This window comes from Apis laboriosa, unplaced genomic scaffold (assembly GCF_014066325.1).
Source record: "Apis laboriosa isolate Shangri-la unplaced genomic scaffold, ASM1406632v1 scaffold4_cov146, whole genome shotgun sequence".
In the NCBI taxonomy this organism is placed as follows: Eukaryota; Metazoa; Arthropoda; class Insecta; order Hymenoptera; family Apidae; genus Apis; species Apis laboriosa.
The window spans coordinates 2,952,711-2,972,653 of NW_025223501.1; the positions used below are offsets into that span (position 1 = coordinate 2,952,711).

A 19,943-nucleotide genomic window follows, 5' to 3' on the forward strand; every position below is an offset into this window, starting at 1 on the left:
ATTTTAATATAATGCAATGGCAATATTGAAAAATAGAATTAGATACAGCATAATATCAATACTGAGGAATGGATTTGAATATAATGCAATGCCAATACTGAAGAATGGAATAAAGTGCAGTGTCAATTCTAAAGAATGAACTTCAATATAGTACAATACTAATATAAGAATAGAGGATTAACATAATGTTAACACTGGAGGAACTTGAAGCAATATCAACAGTGAGGAATAGACTTGGATCCAGCTAATACTAAGGAATAGATCTAAACATGGCACGGTGTCAATACTGAGGAATGATCCTGAATATAGTACAATATCAATATTGAGTTATAGACTTGGACATGGCACAGTGTCAATATAGAGAACTTGAACACGGTTCAACATCCATTGAAAAAGTTGCTAATGTGAAACACCAGACCATATTTTAATTTTCTAAAGTAATAAATAATGCACTCGGTTGAATAGAACTCATCTATCAAAAAATAAACTCATCTGTCAAGTGACACAGGTGTTCAGCAGGCATAGGTATTTCAATGAATACCTATGCCACGTCGAGAAAGAGGCAATGGCGCAATGCCAATACTGGACGAAGCTCAACATACTTGGAGGAGTGTCCAGCGTGGGATAGAGGCGTATCTTAGTACAAAATATGGGATCGATCTGTCGCTGTTGGCGATTGTCCATAAGATGGGATGCTCGACACTGAAAGGTCACGGAAGTTTATAACCTGTTCTTGCGAAAGCGAAGAAAATTGGATGACGGAGCAGAATTTGGATTAGGAATGATAAATTAATAATTTATTTTTCTAAAAATTTTGAGTTGAAAATTAAAAAAATATGAAAATAAATTAAGAATTAATTAAACATGGATCACAGTAGAAATAAAAAATAACGAATAATAAGTTTTATTCATGCTATTTATTTATGCTATCGAATTTAATTAATTAAAAGCTGCCAGACTTTTAGAAGAACTTTGAGAAGAAATTAATCCAGAAATTATTTCCAATAAAGTAACAATTGTCCTCGATGATTCAATATTCGATTTCATCGGAAATAAACATTTCACAAAGATTGGCGCGAATAACAACGAAGAAAGAAGGAAACATTGTATAAGCTGCCGTATTTCCTCTTTAAATTTACCTGCCAGGTAAATTTCTTTTCCTTTCTTCTACGTTCTCTATTCTACTCTGTGCAAAAGGATTCCAAGTCCTCGACACGTTCGATTTATGGTAAATCCGATCCACCATTTTCTTCGTACTTCATTTCAGGCGGAGTTAAAACGAAATCATCAATATTTATTACACTAGATTCTAGAAACGTATTCTAGAACGTGAATGTCTAAAAATATTATTGTTTTTAAATCAGATAGAACGATGTTGAATATCTTTCTGATTTGATTGTATAATCCTTCTGAATATTAAATTTCCGTGTTTCTAGACATTATATTTCTATGAAATGAAACTGAAATTTTGTTTTCAATTTAAAATAACGCGCGCAAAAAAAAAAAAAGAAAAAAAAGAATACAATACGATTCAACAAATATTCGAGAATACATTTTGGAATATTACGCGTAAAATAAAATTTGCACAAAGTAGAACGACAATCCCGGTCAATTCTTAGTTTAACATGGACGAAATTCACGAGAGCGTGAAACAATTCCTAAAATTTCTGGAATTCTGACACGTGTCGCCTCGTCTCTTCAAGCAAAACAACGATTTCTTTCACGTTCGAACAAAAATAAATTTTTTCGTCTAAATTATCTTTTTTAAAATAATATATATCTTTAATATATCTTTAATATATATCTTTAATATATCTCTTTTAAAATAAAAAATCTCTTTTTTTTTCTAATTGATTTCACTTCAAACGAGATATTCCTATCTCTAATTATTACAAATTTATTTTCAATAAAATCGTTATTTTTTTATTATTTAAAATTACTTTCGAATTAACACAATTAAAACTGGATTCAAATCGAAGACTTTTAAATCAATTTAAATCTAAAGCAAATATAAATCTCTGTTCGATAGATCTCAACGCAGACGATGTATTAAACATTCGATTAACCTCGAGACTGTGCTATTAATTATCGAGCACAAACATTACAAAATCCATCGACCTCCGTCAAAATAATCAATAAACATTTCGGCACGTGTCATGTCGAGATAAAAGCCAGAAGGATTTCCGCTTTGCTACCACGCCCATCTCTATCATAGCGATTCCTCTTTGGCCCTTCAATACTTCACAGGAATCCGTACTGCGGTCACGAATGAACCGCTTGTTACCTGAAAAGCGGAGCTGAGTGTTGCGTGGTAAATTGGACGACAGGTTTCACGTATAGTTTCTTCGGTTACGTAAAATTTCCCGGTGTGAAATGTTCTTGCCTTGTCGGATAGCGCTAAAGCATGGTGTTAAAAAAAAAGATTTTATCGATCGAGGAAGAAGAAATGCATTTTATAGAAAAATATGTCATTTTTGATTTTTTTTTATTACCAATCTGCGAATGGTGTGATAAGGAAAACGAGATATTTTGACTCGTCAAGCATTTGCTGCACAAGCTTATAAAAATCCAAAGATCAATTAATATTTTTGAAAATTTTTCTAAACGTAGTGTTAAAAAGGATTTTATCGATTGAGGAAGAATAAGAAATGTATTTTATAGAAAAACGTATCATTTTTTACTTCTTTTTATTACCAATCTGCGAATGGTGTAATAAGAAAAGCGAGATATTTTGATTCATCGAACATTTGCTGCACAAGTTTATAAAAATCCAAAGATCAATTAATATTTTTGAAAATTTTTCTAAACATAGTGTTAAAAAGGATTTTATCGATCGAGGAAGAAGAAATGCATTTTATAGAAAAACATGTCATTTTTTATTTTTTTTTTTCAATCTGCGAATGGTGTGATAAGGAAAACGAAGTATTTTGACTCGTCAAGCATTTACTGCACAAGCTAGTTTATAAAAATTCAAAGACCGATCGATTTCTGAGAATTTTTTTAAACATGGTGTTGAAAAGGATTTTATCGACCGAGGAAGAAGAAATTTTATAGATGTTTACGAAACGTGTCATTTTTTTACCAATTTGGATATAAATGGTGTGATAAAAACACGAGGTACCTTGACTCAAATATTTACTGCATAGTGGACAAACTAATTTATAAAAATCGAAAGATCAATCGATATTTCTGAGAATTTTTCTAAAAATCAATTTTTATAATTCCAATAAATATATATATCAAATTCTTTCTTCACTCTCTAGGATCAATCAATTAGAATTATCATTTTACTAACTAAAATTTAAAGAATAGCCTTCAACTCGAAGAGATAAGGAATTTTGTTTACTTCTTAATTAACCATCAGTTCGTTCGATCGACTGAGAGTAGGGGTGGGAAGAAGAGGGAAGAAGAGAACGTTTACGAGGTGAAAGTAAGCACGACGAGTTCAAAGGTGGCTCACCACGACACTTATTTCCACTTTTCTCCTGCGATTTTATCGAAGCGTTTAGCGGCGGACGATTTACCAGCAAAACACGAGGGAACAATTGTCCGGCACGAAGAAGAAGGAAGGAAATGACACGGACGATTCTTTTACAACTGCTATTCCTGAATTATAGGATCGGGCAATGGCGCATGAAATAGTCTCTGCCACGTTCGTCTCTTCGCCCAATCCAGACTCGCGTATTTCGTTTCGCGACGCTCTTCGCTCGTTGCAGAACTCCTCTGCGATTTTTTTGTCTTAGAAAACACTTTCAGCTCTTCTGACTTTTCGAGATCTGGAAATCTTTGAGGGAAAAGAATCGCTTCGGACGTAACGTTCTATATACCGAAGTTTCTATCTATTTGTTTATCCATTGTTGTTTTATGGTTTTCGTAATTTTATTCATCGAGAACGGGTCAAGTATGTAAAAATCGAAACGTTACGCGAATATTTATATGTGAAATGAGAATTTTGGAACAATTGCCAGGTGAAAGAAATTTGGACAGAATAGTTGAGTTTATCTTTTCAACGAGATTTTGCGTGGAGATTTAAATGAATATCCTTTTCAAATGTTGGAAAATTAGAATAAATGAAAACACGGAGAGAGAGAGAGAGAGAGAGAGAAAAAGAGAGAGAAAAATGAAAATGAATACGTGAGAGGTTACAGAGATATGACACGAATTTTATCTAGTAAAATCTAAAAAAAAAGAAAATCTACTTTTCCTTTTCTCTAAACTTGTTACGTAGAGTTTAAAAATAACGGAAGATCATATTTCCTGAAATTAAAAATTATTGTAGATTTTATTTTGTCAAAAATATCGAAGGATAAAAAAAAATGAGAATTTTTTTTTCATACTAATTTAAAAAAAAAAAAAACAAGTTGTAACAATGAATAATCGAAGAAATAGGATTTTAAAAATTATGGAAAAGCGGAGCAATCGTCACGTGATCGATGAATCTTTTGTCTTGGGGGATAGAGATGCATCAGGTGCACCTTTTCAGTGAAATAAATGATGACGCGTCAGCCAGATTACGAGAAACGTTTCTGTGGATCGCTCGATCGGCGATAGATGTTCTTCTGAATCGATCGATTAGTCGTTAATCAATGTGTCAACGTACGGAAATATTCGTCTCTCTTTAGCCAATGAATAATGTTTGGACGAACTGATTGAACTCGTGTCTTCGTGAATTTTCGACTTTAATACGAAATAACCGAGAAATAAATCTCGAACAGGGAATTTCATAAAATTTGCGACACTTTGATGGGCAATAAAGAAGGTAATATAGGATGTTCGACATAAATAGATTCCTGAATCCTTTCCTGAATGTCTAGTTTTGAAAATACGAAAATAAAGTTTGTAAAATTTTATTGTTTATTTTTTAATTTTGACGTAACACGAAGTGATTGAATTTCTTTTTTATAATTTAATTATTTATCATTTTACAAAATACATATACAATTCATTTATAAATGTGTATTATATATTTTTTTTTAATGATAACAGAAGATAATTTTTTCAATTAACATTTTTCTTTTCTTTTTTTTTTTTTTTTTTAATAAAAAAAGTGAAGGAGTAAAAAAAAAAAAGAATATTCCAACTTTATATTTTTTGTACGTGAGGTTGCAAGTTGAACAGGATGGTTTATGGTAGAGTTGCCCTAACGACATGGATGGAAATTTATTATCCCTGTAAAAAAATTTACGACGCCGTTAAAAATAAAATTCGTAACTACATTTCGTACGACTCTTGAAACTTTAATGGTTGATAAGGTAATTGCACGGAATACGAGACAATAACCCGAAATGATCTAGTCATATATAATCCGAACTGATTATCTGTTTCTACAAGTTGTCAAATTTTTAACATTCTTAATAATTGAAATTAAAAAAATAAAAACATTGTATCATTTTGTATCATATTATATTATTTCACAAGGCAATATTTAAATTTATACTTTATACTTCGAAATATAAATTTCACAAAATTACATTTAGATACTCTGCATATTTTTTATTTTATTTATTTATTTTTTTCATCAATAATATAAGACTATCGTTTATATTAATATTAAATTATCGATATCCCATCAGAAGTTCAAAAGGTTTTTTTTTTAAAGCAAAAATACGAGCAATGATCATGTATCTATTCTAATAACATCCAATACACCAAATTATTTCCAATGCAAACAAGCAAATCTGCACAAGTTTCAATCAATCAATTATCAATCGGATCAAAATTTTCAAAACATTGAGTTAATTGAGTTAAAACGGCTGTCGGTGTCTTCGACGTGCTCTTTAATAGTAATTTCGACCGCATAGTTGCCACCAGAAGCGTCAGAAGACCAGGTCTGAATTCGTGGAATCGGATTTGCATGCGAGAAACGGTGGAAACTGTTCAACTGCTCTTTGCACTATACACCGTGGCAAAGTATATGAATTTTTCATCATCCGTTTTCTTTCGTCTTTGAACAATGTCCAAGCATCATTATGTTCAAGTTTATTAATTCGACGATTCTGCTCGAGCACACCATCCTTTGATCAAAATTTCCAATCGAAATTCTCTTATTTCGGAAAATTTTCTATCGATAAATCGATCCAGAGTTTTTATCGGTTTTGCATTTTTTTAAAGTAACGAGTACCATTTTGTTTTATTTACGAATTGATTGGTCTCTTAGTTGCGGACTAGATGTAGCTTTTTTTAAAGTTTTTCATTTCAATTTTGTTCGAAAGGACTGGAAAGAGAATTTTATATAAAGTTATTATTATTATTATATATATATATTATGTAAAATTATTATATATGATTAAATCGAATCGAGGATAAATAAATTAAGAGATAAAATAGATGTTTTATAATTAATGAAAATGCAGAACGCAATTCAGTGTATTTAATTAGAACAAATTAATTTATACCCTCGTTTCGTTTGATTGAATAAATTTATTCATGTATTCTTCATTTTACTTGATAGAATATATTAATTTATTAATTTAATAATTAATAATATAATTTTAATATTATTAATTAATTCTATTTGATATATGGGGTGTAATAATTATTTAAGGGCAATATATATATATATGCTTACCATGTTGAACGTCAATATCACTGCTACAAAATTATTCCTCTAAAAATTGTATGAGTTCGAATCAGGAACTTTCCATCCATTTTGTTCTTATGGCTGCAACATGAACATTGTTTTTAAAATTTTTAACATTGGACGAATCTAATTTTAAATTAAACAATTTTTCGAATAATAATAATCTTTTCTCGATAATTTTACGATGATTGTCACAAACTGATTATTAACAGTTTCATAAAAAAATAATCTGTATTTTTTTAGAGAAAAAAAGTTTTGGAAAGTTTTAAAATCTTCTTTGAAGAAATTAGGTCAGTGGACAATTAGAGACGCGGAAGTGACTTTAATGAAGACGAATGATATCATGGTAAATATTAAAAAGTTTGAATTTGAACTGTTATCTATTTTATAATTAAACTTGATGCCACAAAGGCAGCATAGGAACTATACTGGTTGTCTTGTTTGATTATCAAAGTTGGGTTATATCAGTCACAATTAGAATGGATGTACATCGTATATTAGTGATAGTTTCGAACTACTTACCAATTTAAACTGGTTAGATCCCTGGTTAATGATCATAACAATGTTAGTTAGATGGATATATGTATTTGAGGATATATAGAATCTATTGATTTTTTGGACCATTTCAAAACACGTGTGATGATTTGGAATTTAACTTAAACTACATATCCCTGACTAATTAATATCCAAATTTAAACTTGATGATTCTTTGCCATCATTCATTATCCAAATTCTTGTCTAAAGATACACTTGAGTTATATTGATTATCGAATTAATAATTTACTGTTCACTGATGAAAGGAATGCGGATTTGATTGGTTAAAGTATGGAAAGAAAACACTTATATTCACTCTTATTTTTGTTTCTCCCAAAGTTTATCATATATATTAAAAATTGCGATAAAGAATGGCAATAATGAGAATGGAAAATGAAAATAAAAATAATTAACCTCTTTGGGAAAGAGTATATGTGAAACATATATGTCGATTGAAAGAAATGTTTTATTTAATGTTTTAAATGTTGGTTTTTGATGTTGGTTGATATATATATATACTCACTTTATTTATTTTAATAATTTGTACTTAAACTTTCGATGTATCAGCGTAGAATTCTAACCTTTTATTTCTCATCAATATGTGTAGGCTAATTACGATTTGTAACGATAGTTTAATTTATAAATATAATCTCACATTGAAATAGTTAAAATAATAATTATATGTATATAAACTAAAAATAATTAATAGCTTCGAAAATATTTCAACTTCCAATCTTAGATCACTATCCTAATGTAACTTCGTAAATAATTCTCACTGTTCAATTATAGCTCTTCTATTATTATGTAGTGTATGGTATTAGAGTGGGGATAGACGAAAGATCCCTCTTGTCTCTGTACCGTCCCTCGTGACTTCTTTTCACCAGTGAATATTTGAGCCATGTTTTATTATTTGGAATCGTTGTGTACTATTTATTAACATTTCTGCAATTATCCATATTCATATTTGAGGTAAGTCGCAATTTATTTTCACTGAATGATTGTATTCGAAATATCGTGTATAATTGGTAGAGATTTGAAATCTTCCTAACCTCTCTTATCGTTAATGCTAGTCGTAAGTAAATACATTTGAGTATTATTTAATACATAATAACAGCAGAGTAACGGATTTCTACTAGAACAGATTATCATTTGCATTTGGAAAAGCTTATAGTCTGTCATTTATGATTCTTATCGTCCTTTGCACCAGAGAGAGTAATATTTCAATAAATACGCAGTATATTAAAGCAATGATAATTTAACCGATATTATTTGCGAAAAACAAAGTTCTACTAAATTAACTGTGAGGACGTTTCCAAGTATCGAATAAACCATTGCTTATCTCGAAACTAGCACAACTATTGACAACGCGATTTCCGGATGCACAAATAATCGAATGACAGGATAAATTGCGTACGCGATCCCGATGGTGATTAATGGAACGTTTAATAAGGGTTTGTAGAACTTCGTGACAGGTAATCGAATTTATTCACGGGGAATTAAAATTATTGTTACGCGATAAATCACAAAGGGGAGAAGGATTGCTCGACGTGAACGACAATTATACACCCGTGTAAGTAATGATTGATAAATAATTGTGATAAGTAATGATTGAATGAAATGGAAATAATGTTGTAGAAAATCGAACCAATGTCACACTGAGACTTTACCCTTTCGTTACGTTTCTAATTAGCGGGGATTGCGTGGGAAACGATGGTGTAATTAACGCAGTTACATTAACCTTCTCTTCCTCCCTTTCCCCGATCCATCAAGTGTCCTTTTCATAGTTGATTAATTGAGAGTGGAACCGTTTATACGCCCCAGTTGTGAAATCCTTTACGCTCTTCCGTTGACTTTTATTCTATTTAGGAACACTGTAATTTGATTCTCTGTCATTTAGATTCACTTTTTTTATTGCAAAATTTAAATATTTTCCGCGCTTCGTGTTTGGTCTATAGGATTTAAAATGCGATAAAACGGAGAATATTTCGCAATGATTGATTTAATGATTTATGAATAAAATTTTAATTACTTTTAAAATGACGTTTAATTTACATATTCGAATAAAATTGATTCTCGTTCGTTCTCAACCGTGTAATTTAATAATTTTTTCGATTTTAAATAGATATCTCTTCTCGTTAATATTTTATAGAGGTGTAATCGATCATCTGTCAATCTCAATTAAAAAAGGAATCTTATGTTTATTTTTTATTTCAATATTCGAAAATATAATTTTTATCGATTACTACTATTATTAAATTTTAATGATCCTTTTTTTTTTATAATATCTATTACAGGGATAAACGTCGATCCTAATTAGAATTCTTTTATACTCTTTGTGATAGATTTTACTCTCAAATAAATCTTTGATATTCGTTTCTCTTTTTTATATCATTTTTCATGCGATTCGAGTATTTCAATATTTTGTTAATACTCTTTGTACGTATGGAATTGTTAATCCGTCCTAATTACAAGATCCTTTATATCCTTTATTTTAGTAAAAGAAATTCAAAATTAAAATTCAAAAGATATTTTTGATATTAATTTTATAAAAGATAAATTATTTCGAAAATATCTATCACGACATTAAATATTTATTACTTTCTCATCTCCAACTTCTCTCTATTTATCTTTAGTGGCATGTAAAATTAACTCACTATTCATTTTCCCCTTTCCATCATTTTAAAAAAATTTAAAATATAAATTATCTCGTAAATCTGAATAATTTCTTAATTCCTTCCACTATATTCTCGCTTCTCTCTCTCTCTCTCTTTCTCTCTAGAATATTCTCTTTCAGTGTCGCGAAATTTAAAATTAATTTTCATTATTCATTTTCATCGTTTAAAAAAAATTAAAAAACATAAATTACTTCGCAAATCTGAATAATTTCTTAATACCCAATTCTCGCCTCTCTCTAGAATATTCATTTTCAATATCGCGAAATTTAAAATTAACTTTCATTACTTTTCATCCTTCCATCTTTTTTTCCAAAAAAAAAAAAAGTTCGAAACACGAATTACTTCACAAATCTGTAAACAATTTCTTCATCACCGTCATAATCCTCCATTGCTCGTTTACTATATCACTTCTATCGTCTCTAGCTTTTCTCCATTCCAGGCTTCATTCGCGTCTTCAATGGCGGGAAATTCAAATCGAAGAAGAGAAAATTAAAAAGAAAGAGCCAAATCAAATCTCTCAAAGACAAATTTTCATCGTGTCCCATTTGTATAAATCTCTCTCTCTCTCTCTCTCTCTACCTCTCTCGTGCAAACGAATCGTTTTCTTGCGAAACTTACGTGGCCCATTTACGAGAGACGTGTCTGCCGCAAGATGGTTTTCAATTACGAGCCCATCTAGGAAGAACAAATCGCTCTATTTGCTTCGACACATTCGGTACACGGGATCGATGGCTACTCAGCTTCCTGTAATTTGTCCGTGAGATCCGGCCGGACAAATTAATCGACACGGTTCGCGAACAGGTACGCGTCGAAGTCGCGTGGAATCGAAATCCGAATCCGAAAAGTTGGCAAAATGCCAACAAGAAACAGTTCGTCGCGAACCTTTAACGACCACGAATTAATTCAATCTGTTTCATGTGTCGTATTTTTTTTTCTTTCTTTCTTTTTTTCTGACAATCTGACGGATAAGAGGATCTTTAACTTTTGAAGGATTTATTTCTTTATGAGATAGATTCTTACAGTGGATTGGTCACAATGGATGTATTATTTATTCTGGGAAGAAAGTTTTGTTTTTGAGATACCATGGATATCGTAGATTTATTTTTCTTGAAACGTTGGAAAATATTGTGATTCGTTCGTGAATGGGATGATAGGAATACAATGTTTCATATTGCATATTTTAAGTTTTGATATTTCTTTTTATTTTAAATGTAAAATAAATATAGAGGATAAAAGTTTTTGAGATTTGTTGTAGGTTATATTGTATTTATGGGGATGTAATATGTATTTGTGGAAGATATTATGAATTGTGATTATAGCTTCAAATTTGATATAAGGAGTTTTGTAAGTTTTTTATTTAATTGTTGAAAAAAGGTTTAAAATACTTTAAAGATTAGTAGGTGTTGAAGAAGTATGTATAAAAGTGTTTCATATTTTGTGCTTTGAAATGAAAAATTTTGTTTGGAACTAGACATCATATTGAGTCTTAAGAAATTATAAGAGCTTGAATATTTCAATGTAATATTGATCAATTGTTATAGATTAAAATACTAATATGCTATTTGTTTTATGTAACAAATTCAATGCTTGCATTCATTGATTAATTATATTTTTAAAAAATAATGATGAAAGAAAATTTGTAAAAGATAAAGTATACGTTTCCTAACTTTGAATTGAAAATAAAATAAATTTGACTTTATGTCCAATATGCATATAAAGCGGAATGTTAATTTTTTTATAATAAATATGCGTAATGTGCCCATTTCGAAAAAACAGATATTTATTTGTTTAAAATGTTTGTTTGAAATTAATTCCTCACGTTCAAATTCGTGCAAAGGACACGATTTTTGTGATAATGAAACATTGCAAACAAATATATCATTTTATACATATAAAAATCACAGAGATATATATAAAAAAATATACCCTCGGAAAAACTGGATAAAACATTTTATTTATCCAACAAACAACGCATTCTTTCACATATCAATTTTATATCACTATATGAAAATTCTTGCTTTTCAAAATAATTTATTTTATAAAAAAAAATAATAATGTCAATATTATATATTTTTCCACGTATTTTTTTTATTCACAATTTTTTAAGAGAAATATTTTATCTTGGAAAAATTTATTACTGTCCATTGTATTAATATCCTTGTTTTTTTAACACGTTTGAAAAATGAATATTATTTTAACACGTAATCATCCATATAATGTAAAAAATTCTTTTTCATCAAAAAAATGTAAATAATTATAAAACTTGATCTCAAATATTTTTATGATCTTTCATGAACGACTGAGCCACTTATTCGATTCACAGTGATATAAATATCTCCTAGAAAAAAAAATCATTATTCCAAAGCAATTTTTAGTACGAATTTTTTAATCCCAAACTTTCAATCGCTTTACTTCCCCTCCCCTTCTTGTTCGTATCCAACAACACACAACAACAAAACTACCAACAAATTCTTGCGCATCATTTTTTTTCTCTTTTTTTTTCTTTTTTCTTTTTTTTTTTTTTTTTCCTTTATAGAGATCCAAAACCTTTAACCGAAACTGTAAGCTCCCTCACTTGGCTCACTCATCCCTCGACGAACTTGGAAAGTGGGTAATCACTTTATAAATATGAAAAAAGTTCCGACAGCAGTATCCATTAGTCGTGAATACTTCTTTTTTACCTGGCCTGAAAGGACCATCCTTGAAGTAAGTTGATGCAAGGGATCGAGACTGAACTGGCTAAAGGGGATGTACGCAGATATGGGACATCAAACTTTTATTTTATTTTATTATTAATATTTTTTTTCCTTTTATGTGAACAAATGATTTGCACGTAGATTTTGGATCGGTTTTGGATAAATTTCAAAGGATTTTGGGATATTTGTTTTTTTTTTTTTTAAATTACATATTTAAAGATCGAGTTTAACGATTTGAAAAATTCAGATTTTAAAAAAAGTTCTTTTTAATCAAAAAATTGAAAATTTGGAAATTGAAACATTCAAAGATTCTTGGGAAAAATTGATGCAACGAAAGATTTCAAATATATATTTCAAAATTCGAAAACTAGACAATTATATAGGATAACAATAGGATTGGAAGAATAAAGAAAAAGAGAAAAAAATAGAAAATTAGAGAGATTTGAAAATTTAAAGAAACTTTCCAACTAAAATCCTAAATTTCCCAAATTTCTCAAGCTCTAAAATTCCAAAAATTCCTCGATTTCCCAATTCATTCGGAAAACTTTCAGAATTTGAAAAATTCCCCTTCGAAAGGGCGAAAATTTTTATACAATCTTCTGACTCCCAATTTAGCAAAGAACTTCCAATTTAAATCCCTGCGACGCATTCCTCGATGAACGGTCCCAAAGTTGGGGCAAGTGATTCGAGAACGAGGAACGATTAATTTCCCTTTAGAGACTCCAGTGGTTTCGCAGGGTGAGGGGAACGAACAATAGTCCGCGCAAGGTGCATGATCGTTGAACAAAAAAAGCGTCGATACGAACCCTTGTTCGAGCCGTGACCGACCCCCCTCCTCCTGTATTGATTTTACGCTAAGGACCACTTTTTAAAAGCTTCTTTATCCCCCTTCCGCATCGTAAATTGCGGTCTCATCGTGTACGACACGCTTTCCACTCTCTTGGAAGACGTGACGGAGATACGCGCTATAATCGGCGAGAATAACTCCCCTCCTCGAACCCTATTCAGAGGGCATTAAAAATTTTCCAATGCGCCGTAAATGTCCTCAGATTCCCGTCTCGAATGTGTATTCATACCCCATCTCAATCTTGAACGTGTCGCTATACTCGAGACACAATGTTGGAACAATTGATTGGATTGAAAAGTTTACGAATTGATGAAGCTCGAATCTCTTCTTATCGACCGAGTCAAGCTCGATTCGGATAATTGGCCCTGTTGTCGTCTGACCGATTCCACTTCCAACCGGATAGTGGATTATACGCGATAAAATTTGTGAGAACACGATCTCTTCTCTCTGAGGAGAGGGAGCTTGGTTAATTCGCGTATTCGTTATTTTTAATTATTGTTCATATATCTCCATTGTGAGCAAAGAAAAAAAAAAAGAAAAAGTTAAATCATCGTTAAATAATTATAAATTTTACATACACTGTACAAGAATAAATTTCAATTACGTACGTGTTAAACGATGTAGATAACGAGAGGCTAATTAGCGGCGAGATACTAGCTGGTAAGATTGGTAAGAGTGAATTAATTCATTCGTTACGTAAGGTAAGGGGTAATCTTTATTCTCCATCTCTATTGCACTGCAGCACGCACCGGGCGGGTTGCTCGCTATCAGGCGCCTAACTTTCACAATTTCGATCCTTTATAGCTAGGGAACGGATCTAGATCGGACGTATGTTCACTGGAGAAAAAATATTCCTTTGATACATCTCTATCAACCTTTCAATTTAAAACTCCATGTTTCTCGAACTTTTATCCAATGTTTCCTCACATTTTATCCAATTATACGAGCTCGACGCGCGTATCAATATCAAAGATACGAAAATCCTTTGAAAATGTTGCATCGTCGACACGTAACCTCTATTCCACCTATATGTCAAACGACTAATTTCCACTAATTTCACGATACAAACGCGTTTGTACGCGAACGATCGGTGATTGGTCGAGAACCCAATAGCGATTGAGGGGTGATGGACGAGAATATCGGAAGTACTAATTGCAAGCTCTCTGTGTCTACAAACTCCCCATAAACTCCTTTGGCCGTCTTATTGCGCAAGCAGAGACAAAGCGATCTTTGTCTACGACATCGAAAAATCTTCTTAATAATTTTGGTCATTCTCCTTATTTATAATAATAAAATAAAAAATAATTTTTAATTAACGCGAATTAACTGAATTAAGAATATGCACGTTACAAATTTTATAATGATCTTTGGAATAAGATTGAGTGGATGGATGGCTATAGATATTATTTTTAACGTCGAAATCTTGGAATCATCGTATCTTTACAATCACATCGAATCGAATATTAATCGATCATTCGAACTAGACGAAGAGGTGAAACATCTCTCCCGTTTAATTCCACATCGTGCTAACAACGTATAGATTCCCCTGTTTATTGAATCAGCGCCGGAAACGCACCTCCAGTTTGCATAATCAATTTTAATGCAACCTGTAATGGCGGCATGATGCCTCTCGATAAGCTAAATGCGATATTAATCAGGATGTATCGATAGTTCGCTTGTTGGCCCCTGTTCCCGCTATATTCCAAGTTTAATAACGTTGCTCAACATCGAACGGATGTAATGCTGGATTGTCTTTGCTGGATCGAGAGCATAAAAATCCAAAGCACGATGAATATTTCTCTCTCTTTTTTTTTTTTTTTTTTTTTTTCATAAAGAAGAAAATAAATTAATTTTATCCGTTTTTATTTCGATCGAAAAACACATTTACAGAGAACTTACTTGTCTTATAAAATGACAATCAATTTTTGTAAGAGGATATTGGAAAATAAAAAAGCGTTGTTCTCGAAATTACATAATAATTCTCGAAAAACGATAATGATTGCCGAGTGGAATAAATTCGTTCTTCGAGCGCGTTCCTTTCACTTCGAAAGCGTTTCTCGAATGGAAGGACTCGAAAAACTTTGGAAACTGTCGCGAGGCGGGAAACAGGTTTGATACAACTGCGAGTAAAAAGCGCGATAACGATGGAATTCCTTCGCAAATGGACGGGATGCACGAATGCTTTTTTCTTTTTCTTTTTCTTTTTTTCTTTCAACCGTCGCTTTCCTTTGTTCGCAAAAGAATCGAGACGGATCCGAGGGATTAAGCGGGATCTTAACTCCGAGAAGGGTGGAAAGGAAAGGAAAGTTAAGAACGAAAAAAAAAAAAAAGGTTGGAATGGCGGAATTGCAGAGTGATATTAATAATAAAGGCTTGGTGGCTGGAAGGCGATTGGAATAAAATTTAAACAATTTCGAAAACGTTGGAGGCGCTTTAAAAGTTGTTTAATAATTTATAATTTATGTTCCCCCTCTCCCTCCCCCGTGAAAGTGGGACGAAATCGTTGAACTTCTATAACGTTCGATATCATTAAGACCTTTCCACGATGTGCTTACGCTTTACTGACTTTAATGAATACCATAATTACTTCGAGAAAGTTTGTACAATTATTATTGTAATAAGAATTTCTTCATCGATTTTCGTTTCACTCGATATATATATATATATATATATATTGAGTATTTTAAGTAACAAGAATAATTAAACGAATTACATTATGATTAATGTAGGATAAGTTAGGACTGTGTCAGTTTCTGAATCTGGATTTGGATCTGGAAAAGATGATTGGAATTTAATTTAAATTTAATAGCGGTTTAATCTGTATTTATTAATGTAATCTTAATTCGAGTATTTAGAACATGTTTATAATATAAGTATATAATGCACTATCGAACGTTACTTAATCAAAAGAAATTCTACATATGATCCAAATCTAACTTAAATTTGATTCAAATTAAACACGAATCGAATTATGGAAGTTAATTGCGTAAAATGATGTATATAACTTAAATTTAACGCGGATCTAGTTTAGATATACTTCCTTCGAAAATTATTCGAATATAATCCTAATTTAATCCAAGCATAATTTAACTTAAGTTTGGTTAAAAATAAAATAAAACTAATTCAAATGTAAATAGAGTTTTTATAGGTTTATGAATTTTCTCTATTATTAAAATATATCATTACAAAACCATAAATCAAACTTAATTTATTTATCTATCGTATACATGATTCAGTGATCATGGATCAATTATCGTGTGCAATAGGAATCTTCATCATTCGAAGATAAAAAAAAGAAAATTATAAAAAATATATAATACACAATAAATTTCTAATATTAAACGTAAAAGTATATATTATAAAGAAAAAGGGAAAGGTTATGACACAAGGCAGATTTCCTCCTCCACTTGACATTTAATTATGTACAGAGGTTGTTCTTTTTTTTTTTTCTTGTCCAAACAATTCGTTTAGTACAATGTCGCGTTGATTTAATCAAGAAAGCGATATTGCTGATATTCGATTATATCTACGGTGTTTCTTATCATAGGAATTACATGATCCTTTCACATCCTTTGGGAGAAAAAACAACTGAGAGATTCGATCTCACGAAAAAAGAATTTGTTGGGACAAATTGAAAGAATTAAGACTTGGGTATTTTTGTGACTCTTCGATCGAACTCATCTCGTCAATTTAAATCTCAATATTTTTTATTGAAACTGAATCTTATTCCAGATAAAAATTTTCCACTTCTCGAAAATTTTTCTTTCGAATTACGATTTTCTTCAGAATACAAATATAATAAACATCTACAAAATATAAACTCGATCGAAATAATCATTTCTTTATCTATTGATTACACGAATTTTAACCTCAAAATTCGTTCGATTTATATAATCTCTATTAGGGGTTTTCATCTCCCAAAAGGATCGATGTCATGGACCGATATGCATAATTAAAAGGTTTACGTGATAAGTAGAGTCTCGTGTCAGAGTGGCGTCGATGAACGGCCGTGTCGAAGTCGCCTGACGATTGTGATCGACGATGGCCCAATAACCAACTATCGTGGCGGTGATCAATCATCGTCTCGCGGCGCAGACAGCACGTGCAACCCGGAAAAGTGCCTAGACCCTTGTCGCGATTAGTTTAATCATCGTGGCGATTAATCGTCACTCCAAATAGAGTTTACCGATCCGAGTAACAGTTTACAACTTAATTTAAATCCAACTAAACGAAGAAATCATTAGTATTATTCGAATTATCACAATCTTATCTTTTTTCGAGTAAAATAATAATTGGCGAACAATTGAGAAAAAGATTTATATTTGCGTGATAGATCGAAGTAAGGATTAAAAAATAATAATAAGAAGAGTTGTTATCGATAAAGAAATATTTATATTGATAAGGAAATATTAAGCGCTATCTGGTAAAAAGTATTAATCTAGGGATCACTATAAAATATCATTAAGTATATAATAATAAGTAAAAGTATATAAATATAAATAATAAGTAAAGTATATAATAATTTTTTTTTTTTAAATTTATAGATCTGTTTCACGTTCAACGAATTGGGGGAAGAAAATTTCAAGCAAATTTCTTTTCGATTAAACGAGATGAGAGCACGTAAAATGAAGCGAAACGGACGTATTGAGTTTCGAGAAACGGCGGGAACTACAATGGCGAGTCAGAGAAGCAATATCCTGACGAGATAACGAAACTATATAGGATGTACCACGGATGGTTTCAAAGGAAATTTCACTGATGAAGCTTCGCATATCGAAGTGACGTTTAATCGATACGACTCGAACAAATTAATGCTTCGATTTTGGAAGATAGGAAATCAATTAAATTACTGTTATCGTGAAGAGGATCAGAGTTTCATTACGTGGTATCAAACCAGATATAATTCATAAACCAAATTGCCATTTGAAATTGTTAGGATAACATGTTAATAGAATTTGTTCCATTTTATTATTATTAAATTTTTATTAATTTTTTTTATAGAATTATATTCTTTTGTATAATGATAATTAAACAAAACGTTAAATGAAATATTAAAGATATTTGAAAAATTAATATATTTTTAATTCAATAACTAATTATATAAATATTTTTTTATGTATCGATAAATTGATACATAAATAATTAAGGGACAACAATTCTATCCAATCGTCGAAGGAATCTATTTCTTTGGAAAAATAAACACAAATAATTAAACAACAAGAATTTTATTTATTTCACGTAAAAATAATTCACGTATCGCTTTGCTAAAATTAAATTTTAATTTCCAGGTGAAATCCAGTTATGGCGAAAAATAATGCGCGAAAAAAGTCCCTAGATAGAAAGTAATTTATTCGAAACATACTATTGTCCAGAATTTATCTTTTCATCGAAATAACAGAACTCGAAGAATAAGAAAATATTTCCACGAACAGTTGAACTCGGATCGATAATTCTCCTCCTAACCTCGTTATCTTTTTTCTATACTATCTTTTTTCGCTTGAAAAATTTTCATTTTTATCACGTGATTACAATTTAACGATTTCGATAATTAGCTAAATCTCGCGATCTCGTAACAATGAAAATCGATCGCGATTTAATCTAGTGGCAAACTCGTTTTTGGCGCGTATTTATTTACAAACGTATTTACAATCGTTCGGCTTGATATGAGAAGAGAAAGAGAAACAAAATGCAGGTGGATCAGTTTTCTCGATTTACAACTCGTGGTGTTTTGATCGTGATCCACCGAACGAAATCGACGAAAAGCTTGGAAACGAATTTTTTTGTAAATGTATCTCCTTCTAAATTTTTATACAAATTTGTATAAAATAATTTCGCTCGATAAAAGAAATAACATACGGATAATGATATTTGGTTGAATATTTATCTTATATGATAAATAAATAAAAGATTATTTCATAAAATTTTAATTTCTTAAATTTTCGGTATTGTTTGATTTATTTACGGTTATTTATTGCAAGTTTTATAAAGAAAAATATAAAATTTATTGAGAAATATTAAATGTATCGATTGCTTTCAAACTTTTCGTCGATTTTACATTATAATTATATACGTATGCGATCATTTGCATATTTGGAACGGTTCCGTGTGTATTTCGTAATTAATTCTTTTTGTATATTAGTAATTTTATTTACAAATCGACTTAATTCTTACGGCAGAAGACTTCGGATAAGCGGCTACAACGATATTTGTAGAAAGCTTGTTCGCGAGGTTCGATTCATCACTTTCGTGCCGGAATTTCTCAGCGTATCCCAAATAAAATTCCATGTGTGTTCGGTAAAATAAATAAATAAACACGGAAAATCTCGAAAATCATCATAAAATTGACTCGAAGATGGAATACAGAAAATTTTCTTCGTAAAAAGTAAATAGAAATATTCATCGATCAAATAAAATTAAGCTGTTTTGTCCGAAAAAATTTAACATGTCTATTAAATATATTATTTCATTCATTGTGCAATTCATCATCTTTCGTATTCTAATTATAATTAAAATAAATGAATAGTATAAGAGATAATTTTGGATAAATATTTACAACAAAAATAACATCTTCCGATCTCTATAATTTTTTACTTGTCAAGATCATCACACTG

At 30.7% G+C, this 19,943-nt stretch overlaps 2 long non-coding RNA genes across 2 annotated transcripts; one reads left to right on the plus strand and one right to left on the minus strand.

Moving 5' to 3' along the window:
- Positions 1 to 5,488: 5,488 nt before the first annotated feature.
- LOC122717229 lies at positions 5,489 to 7,866 on the minus strand. Its single transcript, XR_006347169.1, has 3 exons — positions 7,638 to 7,866; positions 6,569 to 6,661; positions 5,489 to 6,214 (listed from the first exon to the last, which is right to left on the minus strand). It is a non-coding gene; the product is annotated as an uncharacterized LOC122717229 (long non-coding RNA).
- A 111-nt stretch (positions 7,867 to 7,977) lies between these two features.
- LOC122717286 lies at positions 7,978 to 19,857 on the plus strand. Its single transcript, XR_006347189.1, has 3 exons — positions 7,978 to 8,083; positions 17,877 to 18,217; positions 18,621 to 19,857. It is a non-coding gene; the product is annotated as an uncharacterized LOC122717286 (long non-coding RNA).
- Positions 19,858 to 19,943: the final 86 nt, after the last annotated feature.